Below are 14698 nucleotides of genomic sequence, written 5' to 3'. Positions count from 1 at the left end.
TTGAATCGATACATAATGTGACTCATGTCATGACTTACTTCACCGCCACATTTACAAGCCTATGAATAGAAGACGAAGTAAGTCATGAGTCACATTATTCATCGACTCAATTAAGAAATCTAGATGTAGACCTATACAAAAATCATCAAAGTTTGCACCGCTTCACTTTTGCAGAGAGTGAAATGCAAGAGCACAAAGTGAAAACAAATTACCTTCGATCGCTTGATTGCTCAATGCTGGTGATACGAACGATGTTTGACCTGGCTCTGGGCAAGATGTAAACGCGGTAGGCCTACATCTATATTTATTTTGATCCATTCGGATCTTGCTGAAATGCTGGTCGGACGTCGGGCTGGTCTCCCGGGGCCGGGCTGCATGCAAGTCAATCGCAAACTTCTCTGCTGCACGAATAGCTATTTTTATTCTGAAGTCCCAGGTAGTCTACATCAACGAATGCAGCAAAGGCTTAAATTTGTTCTAGCTCTTTACTTGAAAGGAATTTACTGGCCCTCTTTCCTTGGGTAAGACGTGCATGTAGCATATATTTGCTAGTGATAAATCGTCATTTTCGCTGTCAAAACACGACGAAGACGACGACAGGCCTATCCGCCATCGTATATTCTGTATATAACGTATATCATGTACAGCGAATAAAAAAAATAAAACGCGAACGAGGTTACATGCATTGTGCACGCTTGCGCGCGTTCACGGAAGTCCTTAACACACGGGGTGAATGGCGGAATTTCCAGTCGAATCAATGGTACGATTTTGCATATTATTATTTTAATTTTGAGGTCAGGAGCAAAATTTAGCGATGGCAACATGTTGCATGTATTCACTCATAATATTTTACATATTATCATGTCCAAGAATCGTGGTTGTATTTGCCGCCCCACGGAAAGTCACAATTTTAGCGACCATCCCACAGTCCATAAGTAGGCGTTGTACAATACACCAGTGAGCAATGTAGCAAAGTTTCGCCTATCGTGATTACTTTGCACAGTAACTTAATTTTACTGGAGAGTACTTCCTCATCCATTGTTCAGTATAATATATGCCATGTCTTCATGATTGTTCGCATGGGATCTAAATTCAGAAAGATGGCTGATTTTTCACAGATGTTTATTGTTCTTGTGATTCCATTTTTTATTCTATCCATGGCGTACGGAGTGGAAGGGAATCCCGAACTAAAGATAGCTAGTGTTGGAGATGATATCACACTAATCTGTTATCGTGATGGGGGTATACTAATAACTACAAGAGATGGTATCAAAATGATACATTAATTGCAGATAGGACAGGTATTTACATCGACGATCCTCGTTATACACAGCGTCCTACTTACGGTGTCTACATTGATTCTAATTACATAACCGTCTCTAACATCAGAGCTAATGATTCTGCTATCTTCAAGTGTAGTGACTATCATAATGAAGAAATTCGGTCCATTGATGTACGTGTCATCGGCTGTTCTAATTGTATTTTAACTGTTCATGAAGACCCAAACAAAACTGTAGTGACTTGCAGTCTGGATAATTATTGGGCAGCTCAGAACATGACTAATTCTCGAGTATATCTTTACTACACTAAGAGATCTACACACTACCACATATATCACAGCACGTTCATTACCCAAACAAGTTTTCTTTTTTCATGTTTAACGCTGAATGGGAGATAATTCAATCAGATTTCTATTTGGATATTGAAGCCAACCCGAGTAAGAGAATCACATGCACGCTACCACCTCCACCACACATGCAAATTCCTGTCGACAGATCGCCTTCTGTTTTTAACACACCAAACAAGAATGCCAGTTCGGGTAAAGATACAATGTATCGTAATCTTACCATTACTTTCCCAATTTCGGGATCTGCCTTCATTATGATATTGGTTAGCGTCATGTTTGCTCTTCGGCGTAAAAAGAAAAGAAAAGCCAACAAACAGGACAGTCCTGGACTTTTCTCCGAAGCAGTTCATGACGCATCGCCGAGGGAGCCCGCTACAAAGGAAATGGTGGAAACCAACATCGATCAACAAAATGCAGATCATCCAGAATATGTTAACATGGTCGGCAGCCAGAAATCAGAAGGGAGAGAAGAGAATATCAAGAGCGAGGAATACATGCATCTGATCATGGATCCTGCAAAACAGGTTGATCAGAAAGAAACCACAGAGAACTACACATCTCTCGTGAATTACGGTAACAGTATGGTCCAACCTCCACCAAATTGGAAGGAATCCGGAGCGTGCCCTAGACAAGATGATCAATACGACGATGTGATTGCACCAGAGAAGGGGAATGACAACACTAAGAGCCATGCATACATGCATCTGATCATGGATCCTGCAAAACGGGTTGATCAGAAAGAAACCACAGAGAACTACACATCTCTGGTGAATTACGGTAACAGTATGGTCCAACCTCCACCAAATTGGAAGGAATCCGGAGCGTGCCCTAGACAAGACGATCAATACGATGATGTGATTGCACCAGAGAAGGGGAATGACAACATCGAGAGCCACTATTCAGAGATTCTGTATAACAACTACAAGTAATGAAATCGGGTTGCTGGCATATCGACAACATTAAAGTAATTGCGTGATGGTGTAATGAGGCGACAATTTTGAAAGGGCCAGAAATTGCGTATCGGGTAAAATCTATCTTTTAAAAACAAGTTGCGAGCGGGCGAGCAAAAATTTTGACATTTTTAATACAAAATTCAAATTTTGCGATATCCAGAGAATAATATATTTCACCCTTCTGGCTTTCCATTCGTTTTTCGTGATCTGTACGCAACTGTCAACAGGATTCTTTGCGGCAGAAGCGTGAAGTGTAAAAAAAAACAAAAAAACAGGGGCGCATGTGCTAAAAAGATCATTAAGATGCTTAATATACGTCCCGAGCGAGTGAGAAAAAAATTCACCTTTTCATGAGAATAACTTTGAGATATTTTTTGAAATTATGATTCAGTAAAAAAAATCATCTCCTATACAATTTTCCTGTGCTTTTCTTTTCACCTTCTTTTTTGTTCTTGGTTGTAGAACTTTGGGGGCCATGGCCCAACCCTACCATTCTCATAGGACAGTTCTATACGGTTGGAGTCAGGAGCCCCGGAACTTCTTAATATCAAAGCCATTTAAACCTCGCAGAGTGCCGCTATTCTTAATCAAATATCGCGGGTATATACAGAATATATAGCTTTCACAACACACATTTATTCATTACCATGTAATAGTTCTATAAATGTCTGAAATTGCTGATTTGTTAGGGTTTTATCATTATCGCGTTTTTTTTTTTTTCATTTCGATAGAGGATATACATCTTACTTAAAAAGCTCTTTTCATTTAATTGATACATATATATGCAAATTTCATGCAGATGACGTTTTATTATATTAAACTGAAATGATATGTTGTGATATAAACCATAATCATTTGTGAAATATTGATATGCATAAATGAATAGATAGATCGATAAATAAATGAATTATCAAATAAATCAATTAATGAATTATTAAATAAACAAATGAATAAAAGAAATAAATATTATCTGGAAGGTTGCTCTCTTTGTCATGGCCTAGGTTCATATGTTTCATGATGTTTAACCAATTGGGGGTTGATGGGAATTCATCAATAATAAATTTCATCTCATAAACTGTTATTTACGTCATTATTGATGGTAAGGGTAAAAAATATTACACCTGTTTGAAAATCAATAATGAAAAGGAAGAGACAATGTCACTAGATTGCAAATCTTACAGCAAATCAGAAAAGTTAATTGTAGAAAAAAACATAATTAAAAATATGATTAAAGGCAAGTCTACCCCAACAAAAACTTGATCTGAATAAAAGGAGAAAAAATCAACAAGCATAACACTAAAAATTTCATCAAAATCGGATGTAAAATAAGAAAGTTATAGCATTTTAAAGTTTCGCTTCATTTCACAAAACAGTTATATGCACAACTCGGTCGGTATGCAAATGAGGAACTGATGACATCACTCACTATTTCTTTCGTATTTTGTTATATGAAATATTTTATTTTTCTCATCATTGTCATGTGAAATGGAATTCCATTATTTTAACATTTTGTGCTTCAGGCAAGGAGGTCCTAATCGTCAATTTCGTAAAAATTGAAATATTGTATAATTCAAACAATAAAAACAAAAGAAATAGTGAGTGACATCATCGACTCTCTCCATTTGGATATAACTGGCTCGTTCAAATAACTATTTTGTTAAAAATAAGAGAAACTTTGAAATGTCATAACTTATTTTACATCCGATTTTGATAAAAGTTCAGCATTGTGCTTGTCTGATTTTTCTCTATAGATTCAAATCAACAATTTTCTGAGGTGGACTTGACCTTTAACAAAAATAGGAATTTGTGACACGTTCCTGGGAAAACACGCAATATGTCAAATTACTTTAGGCTTATTTATCTGTCTTTGAAATAGAGAGGGATTGTAAGAGGAATTTTTTTCTTTACTGATGAAAAATATTTATTTTCATGTATTTTATGATCTGAGGAACGTTTCAAGCAATGGCCTGTCTGATATTACGGCAAAGAATGTTTTATTCAACAGGTACCATCTCCATTGTGCTTCCCAGTGCAGAATAAAGGAAATTTGTTAGATCTGACCATTAAAATATATACTATACATGTATATATAATGCTGTAACTAAACTCAAAAAGAGTTTGGAAATCTGACTTTGATCGATAATCCCTCTTTCGTTTTAGTAAATATAAATGTGTAATTAATAGCACTGAATAGAACATTTAATTTTTCTTTAAAATGATACCCTACATGATGTGATTATGGTTCACATGGAGGTGCAGTGCCTTGAAATAAGGGGCAAGGTCAAAATTCAAAAGCTGCAAAATGACACAATATTGAAAGTCACTGTTCCTTTTTTTTTCGTGGTGATGAGTGAATTTCTCAGCGTTTTTCTTTTACTTTGATCGATAATTCCTCACCGGTTTTAGTGAATATGAATGTGTAACTAATATCAATGAATAGATCATTCAATTCTTTAAAATGATTCCCTATAGGGTATGATTATGGTTTACATGGAGGTGCAATGCCGTGAAATGTGGGCCAAGGTCAAACTTCAAATGTTGCAAAATGACACAATATTGAAAGTTACTGTTCTTTTTTTTCAGTGGTGATGAGTGAGTTTCTCTGCGGTTTCTGTTAAATGTTTTCATGCACCTTAACATCACCATTAACATGGAACCAAACACACCTCTGCACAACCAAAAACATAACAAATAAACAAACATGCATGGGTATTTAAAACTATGACTTACAGTACCATCACTACAGAAGCAGGGGCTTGTTACAACCGATAATGTCGCACCAACGCATAATGTCGCAATCTGCGACATTATGCCAAGAGCGTCCGACGCATAATGTCGCAGTCAACGCATAATGTCGTAGTTTTTCTAACGCATAATGTCACATGTCGCAACGCATAATGTCGCAGCAAATCGTTAACGCATAATGTCACATGTCGCAACGCATAATGTCACAGCGGTATTTTCTTCAGGACTTGAGCTACAGATAAGATATAAAACATGCTTTTACTTAGTATTTTGAGACACGAAAAAGAGAATGAAATTATTTTGAAATCAGGATTACTCTTTGTATGGATATTTGTCGCTATATTGCCATTTCGTCTACTGCCTTTTCCCCACTATCGCATGGTCTGATATCATTTCGTCTACCATTAGTTAGTCAACTATCAACATACCAATAACCATTTCGTCTAATTACCATCTCGTCTAATAGCCAGTTGGTCTAATAGCCGTTGTGTTTATTATCATTTAGTCTAATTGTATTTTTTTCAGTTGGTCAAATATCCATTTTGTCCAATATCATTACGTCTATTACCTTTTGGTCTAATGGCCAATTGGTCTAATAACCACTTGGTGTACTCTCATTTTCGTCCATGTTCCATTTGGTCTAACTTCAGTTGGTTCGCTATCACTTTGTCTAAACCCATTTCGGCTAAGTATCGTTGCCATGGGTCCAATCACCATTAGGTCCTATCACCGGTTCTAGGACAATTACCCCCCAGAAAATCACCTTCCAGACAACCACCTCTTAACATTTAGCCTCCGAGGACAATTACCCCCCCCCCGGACAATTACCCCCGAGGACAATTACCCCCGGACAATCATCCCCTGGACAATTATTTCACAGACAATTACCCCCCCCCCAGCAAATGCCCCCGAGGACAATGATTCTCCAGACAGTTACCGCCAAACAATTACCCCCGGAAAATACCCCCCCCCCCACCTTATCTCTGGCATCGAATCAAGCGTGACCCCAGGGGGGAAGGGGGCACTCGACCAAAAAAAGTGGTAGGGGTGTGCCCGAGGGGGAGACAAAAAACGGGGTCCTTGGAACGGATCGCTAGCGTGTCAGTGCTGATGCATCCCTGTGGAACGGACATGCGTGCATGATGTAGCTCGCCCGGCGGCACGTCTGCCGGGTGCGCTCGCGCAGAGGTGATGGTCGGACAGCGCTCTGCGGCCGCATTTCACCAAAATTGCAGCTCATTGTAGCAGATCAATGCGACCGGAACGGCTTAACGAAAAATATGACAAGCTTTGGAGCGGATTTCTTTCTTCTTTTTTCTCGATAAGAAGAAAATGTTTTGCCTTGGAGCGGCTTTATTTGTTCTTTTTCTCAATAAGACAAAGATGCTATGCCTTGGAACGGAAATTTGAGTGTAAAAATGGGGGTCCCCTCCGCTGCACATTATTATATACTGAGTGCCCCCCCCCCCGGGCGTGAACCATTATAATGGTCTGGGTCGGTGGCACAGGTTTTCAATATATTTTCTACTTTATCTTATGTTAATAACTTTCTCTTTTTATATCGCTCTTTCTCCCTTTTTCTCGCTCCCTCTCTCTCATTTTCTTCTTTTTTTTATATTTTTTCTTCCTTTTCCGCCTTTTTTCTTTTTTTTTGTTTAGCAATGCCTTCTGCATCATGAAAAATGGGGGTGGGGGCTTGTGCTATATAGCTACGCATATGTACATCAGAAAATGTGTAAACTGGCCCACATACTAAGTTTTCATAGAACAATTGAACATTCATGAAAAGACACGATTAGACATAATAATCACAAATGCCTAATTTCTCTGATTCCAACTGATCTGATTTTTTTCTTGATTAATTTGGGGTTTAATTTCAGGAAAAAATCAGGAAAATAGATAAAACATTAAAAGACTCCTTCACAGGTAGAAATATTGAAAGCCGGTAACGCAAACCATCAACACTACTTTGACAAGAAGAACCTATAAACCTGTTATTTTAAAAACAATTCATCTAACAAGAAGCTAAGAATTATGAAACAATTGGTGCACATTCCAGATTAAGATGTGGCTTTAGTTTTAATACAGTAAGCAAAAAAAATATGCAAAGATAATATACACAAGAACGACTTGTAATTTTACTATTTAGGCCCTAACTCTGTGCACTCCCTTTGTCTATAGGGGGTTATTGTCCCCGGGGCAGGGTAATGTTTTGGTAATTGTCCGTTGTATTATCCGGGGGTAATTGTCCTCGGGGGGGGGTAATTTTCCTAAGGGGTAATTGTCCGGGGTAGTTGTCCGGGGGTAATTGTCCAGGGGTAATTGTCCGGGGGGAAATTGCCCTAGGGGTAGTTGTCCAGGGGGGGAAATTGTCCTCAGGGGGTAATCGTCCTCGGGGTAGTTTTACAGGGGGTACTTGTCCGGGAGTAATTGTCTAGGGGGTAATTGTCCTCAGGGGGTAATTGTCCTCGGGGGTAATTGTCCTCAGGGGGTAATTTTCCAGGGGTAATTGTCCTCGGGTGGGTAAAATTGTCAGGGATTAGTTGTCCGAAGGGTGATTGTCCATGGGGTAATTGTCCTAGAACCAATGATTGGACCTATTGGTGATTGGACCCGTGGCAACGATACCAAATGAGTATTAGCCGAAATGGATTTAGACAAAGTGATAGCGAACCAACTGAAGTTAGACCAATTGGAACATGGACGAATATGAGAGTACACCAAGTGGTTATTAGACCAATTGGCTATTAGACCAAAAGGTAATAGACGTAATGATATTGGACAAAATGGATATTGGACCAACTGAAAAAAATACAATTAGACTAAATGATAATAAACACAACGGCTATTAGACCAACTGGCTATTAGACGAGATGGTAATTAGACGAAATGGTTATTGGACTATGTTGATAGTTGACTAACTAATGGTAGACGAAATGATATCAGACCATGCGATAGTGGGGAAAAGGCAGTAGACGAAATGGCAATAAAGCGACAAATATCCATACAAAGAGTAATCCTGATTTCAAAATAATTTCATTCTCTTTTTCGTGTCTCAAAATACTAAGTAAAAGCATGTTTTATATCTTATCTGTAGCTCAAGTCCTGAAGAAAATACCGCTGTGACATTATGCGTTGCGACATGTGACATTATGCGTTAACGATTTGCTGCGACATTATGCGTTGCGACATGTGACATTATGCGTTAGAAAAACTACGACATTATGCGTTGACTGCGACATTATGCGTCGGACGCTCTTGGCATAATGTCGCAGATTGCGACATTATGCGTTGCTGCGACATTATGCGTTGGTGCGACATTATCGGTTGTAACAGGGCTTGCCTTGATTTGAATGGATTTCCAACTCTTGACACATACAAAAGAAACATGTTCTGTATTGACCCATCATGACTATTTCTGCTCGTTTTGCAGCTTTTCAATTCAGACATCATCCAACACTTGAATCCTGCTCTTTTTGTGATAGCATGATCATAACAAGCATGGTATAATTTTAAAGAGAATTAAATGATCTTTTAAAGGATATCAAATATGCATTGTATAAATTTGGGAGTTGGGAGAAATTAATGGTCAAACTCAGATTTCCCCGGATATTTCCAAACCTTTTTTGCTCGTTTTGCAGCTTTTCAATTCAGACATCATCCAACACTTTTGAATCCTGCTCTTTTCCTGATTGCATGATCATAACAAGCAAGGTATCATTTAAAGAGAATTAAATGATCATTTGAATGATGTAAAACATGCATTGTGTAAAATTGGGAGTTGGGAGAAATCAATAGCCAAACACAGATTTCCAAACTTTTTTTGAGGGGTTTATTTATATATTGATGATTCACATCAAAGTTATGTTCATTTCTGACCAGTGTGGTTATTTCATAATCTTACACATTGTATATCTGTTTAGGTCCAGTATAATTAGAATGAATAATTGAATGAAAAACAATTGAATCAAAATTTTCAATCACTTAAAGAAAGATTCCCTCTCATTTTAAAGTTACAGCCACAACTTATATTCATATTAAAGTAAAACCAGAGTTCGAATTAGAAAGGACATTTCCTTTATCTTCACAGATTATCTTCTCTTCTCTCTCAGACTTTCTTTCCACTCCTTTATTTCCTCTATTTCAAAATCAATTCCTTCAGTTATGTCACATCCCATTACAGAGGATGATAAGGGTATATTATAACATAAACTTTAGAAGAATGAAAACATGAAATATATACAAAGAGCAAATTTGGATTAAATAGTCGAGTTTGGTTCATTGAAACTCATTTGCTGAAGGGTCATTCTCAAAAAAAATGTTACAATTCACAAAAAACGTGTCTCGACTATCTTATGCCCGCTAGCTTCACAACCCTGAACATTTTCTACAAAAATATTATCAACAAAATGACAATAATAGACTAGCTCCACAAACCATATGCGACCAGTGACTAGTAAAGCTCTAAATTTATTACACAGGCCTTTTATTTTTGCTTTTTGTTAGAATATACACTGTCTCGGGTCAGTTTTTTATTTTACTATCATTCTCTTTTATATGTACTCTGTATTTCTTACCTACATCAATGTCTGGTGAGGGCAGCATGGTGAATACGTCTATAAAACTGGGCTTATCCTAGTATTCGATGATCACTCTGATTAATTCCACTTTTAACTTTGTCCTCAATTCATTTTAACTTCCGTAACGAATACTGCCACAATTTTTTTCTCCCTTTTAAAACTGAATGATATTACATGATAAGGTGTCTGCAAGTAGAGTGATATTCATTAATAAATAATTGATAGGGAAGTACCATATGTGTTTCCTGTATTACATGAAAATAAAGGACTATTCTTAAAAAAATGAAATGTATGACTAAACAGGTTTAACATCCGTAACGCACCTTAAGAAAATATGCACTTTGGCAGTTCTGTTAAGGATTCAGTATTATATAGGATAAGAGACACCTTTCATAATAAATACAGTTTTCAAAGGTAGGGCTGCTAAATAAGGTCCACGTTGGACCACAAAGCACAAAAACATTAACTTCCGTAACGCATTAACTTCCGTAACATTTTTTCTTGAATATGCTACAAATTTGTACTGTACTGCATCACTCCGGATCATACAGATATAAATTATATAAGGTACCCTCCACCTACGTACCCATAGAAATAATAGCTATTCATCCTTGTAAAATTATTATTGCACATCTTATTTTCAACATCACTTTGTAAAGAGGGAAAATTGCCAGCGAGAACAATTTCCCCAGAATTATATACGATATTTAATGCTTTTGGAATTTCAAATAATTCATACTACAATTTTGAATATTGGAATCTTCTTTAGAACTTAAAATATCTAAATTTCTTTGCTATAGAAAGTGCATTAACTTCCGTAACAATACTGTTACGGAAGTTAATAAACTTCTCTGCTGTACTTTGCTGAGATTGTTAGTACAATTCTAGTTCCAGAACAGGTGACATGGCTTTGTCTAATGCTGAAGTCGGTAGAAATGGTGGAGAAAAGGGGAAGAAGGAGAAACAAGCTTTCATAGACAAGGAAGAGAAGGAAAAACTATTTGCAATGACTCATGAGGATGGTTATTTCACCGATCAAAAATGTGAGCGCATAGCGCGAGCTAACACTTGTGAATAGACTAATCTGAAAACTTGACATTCTAAGCATTTTTTTTTGTAGAAATGATCAGGATGTTATCTGAATAAAGTATTAATGCAATTACAAATTACTAGCTGATTTTTTTTTCGTATTCTGACTGAAACCTTGACATTCTAAACACTGTTTTTACTAATTACAAGGATGGTTACCTTAATTGATGCGACTGTAAATATCTTATATTTTGATCTGAGAACACTAATTTTTTGGACGTTTTAATTTGAGAACAAGATATATATCCAATAAACAATTATTGCAAGGGTAAAAACGCGCGCTTATATAGGTTTAGAACCGAAAATGGGACATTTTTGTTAACTTTCTGTAATCATAAAAAAGGATGGTGTCTTGCTAAGAAAATGATAAGCAGCAAGTGCGAAGCGCGAGCTGAAAATATGCCATTCCATATGAAAAACTAGACATTTTAAGCACACTTTCAAAAAAAAGGAATATAAATTGAATAAAAAATAATTTCATGCAAGAGAATGCAAAAGAACAAATGGGGATTATATGTATGTACACCATCAATCAACTCTTTTAATATTCATGAAGATATGCATAGACCAAACTGTTTCACTAAAATAATGCATATCTTTCATATGGCATAACGCTGTTATTCCTTGTTCGATTTTGATCATATTTGCAGTATTTTGTTTGTCTGATTATTATCTGTTCAGATCAGATTTTTCAGCCTGGATGACCCCTTAATGCGCATGAAAAAACGCTGAAATAATTGATATAGGCCTACTGACAAACATGAAAAGGGGTATTTCAAACACTCACGGTTTGTTGGAATTTATTATACGTATTTAGATAATCAAACATTTTGGCTATTCATATTTTTTTTAAATCACGAACAGGATGCGTAATTGCGTATCTCAATGAAACAAAATAATTAAAACAAATCGCAATTAGATCATATAGATTTCATTAATAATTTATGTATTTGTAAATTTTTAGCCTCTTGTTTCATTCACCTCACTTTATTCATTTCCCCCATGTCCTTTTTAAATTCTCTTCTTTTTTTTCTCTCTATCTTTTTTGGCTATTGGCAAGCGGCGGGATTCCTCGTAACCCAGAGAACTCATCCTGGTTACGGGACTGCGATTGTTATATTTTGTTTATTGCCAGAAACCTTCAAGATGAACTGCACTTCTGTGGCCTGGTTATTCGGTTTTCTCATTCCAACTTTGAACAAGAACGACAACAAAAATGACAGTTGTCCGCTTCCTGTTCTGTTTTTAACATTTATTTTTTTTTGGGGGGGGTATTAAGCAATGCGTTCCACATTAATCTTTAATAAATTTTTAAAAAAAAGTAGACGAATACATTGATATAGATGTTCCCAAGCTAACAAAATAAGTATTGCAATTTGTAACTTGATTTTAACTTCCGTAACGAAGATTGACAAGGTTAAATGCTATCGAGAGGATTTAATGGTAAACTATCTTTGGATTCCAGCATTGGTCATGCATTGCTAAGGATCTCAGGTTATGGATGAAAGTTATTTTAAGGTTGCCTCATTCAAATTATGAACATTAAACTAAACGAAGATGTGCAATGATTTTTATGGTACGTTTTGTTATATGTTATTTGGTAAAGTCCTGATTCTGAAAACATTATTAAATATTTTTTCCATCTTGCAAAGATTTTTGCTTCAGAAAATGAAATTGTTGATACCACGCTAAAACTAAATTGTGTGCATTTCAATTTCAATCATTTCAAAAGTGATTTAATCGAGTAACATAAGTGGGCAAGGCTAACGATTAACCTCCGTAACGATGATATACAGTGCTTGAGTTAATCCGGTCAGTACTTCAAATTGACACAACTGCGACTTGCCCCTTTTCTGTTGCCACTTTCTCATACATGGTACTTTCACAATATGCATCTTTCAACCCATTCTGTAGACTTCATTTGTACGATTTTTCCCCCCATCAATTGGTTCATTTTTCTGAGAATGACCCTGAATGGTTAAAGGTGAGATGAGAATGGAAAAAATAGGATCATGAATACCGGGAATAAGGGTGCCATATGAAATGTTCATAGGCCATCACATGCTACAATATAAACTTCCAAAAACGTGGCAGGTAATATCACAGTGATGTATATGAAAGGGAAAGATTTTGAATAATCTTAAGATTATATTGAGAGATGCAACATTTCAAATTTTGAGCAAAATTCAACTTTGAAATATTTATTTTATTGTTGTGTTAATTAATGTGATATAAAGTCCCCTGTAAATTGATAAAATGGTAAAGATGAGCGTTTATCAACAGCATTGATTTAATCAATGTCATCAGTAACTCAGTAAATATTTTTTGTACAAAATCCTCTGCTTCCACAAAGATACCAGATGACCCCCCCCCCCCTTATCATATTCAAAAGTCATTGCTGGAATCATATATGTATGAATAAAATGGACTTATTAGAACTAAACTCAGAAGATGCAGTGGATATAACCTTTGCTATATATAGGGATTTGTCACAGCCAAATTCTTGAAAGAATCACATTGAGCACGGTAGCGGAGCGCCTGCCAAGTTAAGCAGTTTGATAGCATTTAAAGATGAATCCACACATTATCAAAATTATGAACCATTTGATGATGATTTTTTTTCCTATCTTGAAAAGTGGGGGATTTCCCCCCCCCCCCCTGGATTTACACCCATGAATCTAATAGTGTTTTATTGACATACTAAAAGCTCATTGCATTTTTCCATAATTGTAAACTCATAAAAGCCATATCACAGGGGTTCTCAAACTATGGCCGCGGGCCGGATCCGGCCCGTGGAGATTCTCAATCCGGCCTGCGAGACTCTGCTGTTTTTTTTTTCTTTAAATCACTTTTAAGTCACAGATATGAAACATAGCTCAATATGATTACATTGTGTATCCATGAAACAGTAATAAAAGTAATGACAGTCAAATAAATTTGACTTTTAAACAAAGTTTAGTTGAGTCTGTTCGATCTACTTTCTTATTAAATGACCAGCGCTGTTCTCACCATGTTTGGATGTACAAAATACAGGTGCGAAAGTGCATTTTCCACAATGAACATTTCAAAGAACTAATTCCTACTGCAGTACCTTGAAAGGGGCCGCGGAACAGTTTTCAAAGTGGGGGTGTGTCCATGCAAAAAAATCCCAATCATATGATTATTTGTACGTTTTTGTACATGGTTTTGGGAAAAAAAGAGGGATGGGGGGGAGCCTTCCGCGGCCCTGTCTGACCAGTGAACATTTGCACCAGAGCCTTCTTCATATTGAAAGTGATTATGAGACTGACATCCTTGTAGGAGTCTACAACAGACATGCTCTATTATTCGATCTACTTTTACAAAAGAAAAGATTCTTCAAGACATCATCTGTCTCCCCAATACCAGGTATGTATAGGTACAATCTATATTTCTTTTAACAAAGTACTACAATTTAGTTATCATAATATTGACTTTCGCTGTATTTTGAAATCTTTTTCTAATTTTCCTGCGTTCCATATGAAACTGTTATAAATCTGTTGGATGTTGGATAAATGCTCCCAAAATAAGGGCCAGAGTGCACAGGAGAGCATGTAGGACCCCAACCGCAAGGGTCTTTGCGCTCCGCGCACATTTTTTTTTTCTAAGTATCTACTTCACCCTCGAGGAGGCGCGATAGCTCAGTCGGAAGAGCGGAGGATTCGTATTCCAGTGACCCTGGTTCG

The sequence above is a fragment of the Lytechinus variegatus genome, chromosome 3 (assembly GCF_018143015.1).
Source record: "Lytechinus variegatus isolate NC3 chromosome 3, Lvar_3.0, whole genome shotgun sequence".
NCBI lineage: Eukaryota > Metazoa > Echinodermata > Echinoidea > Temnopleuroida > Toxopneustidae > Lytechinus > Lytechinus variegatus.
The sequence above is the reverse complement of the archived record's forward strand: the minus strand, read 5'-3'. Positions refer to the sequence as shown.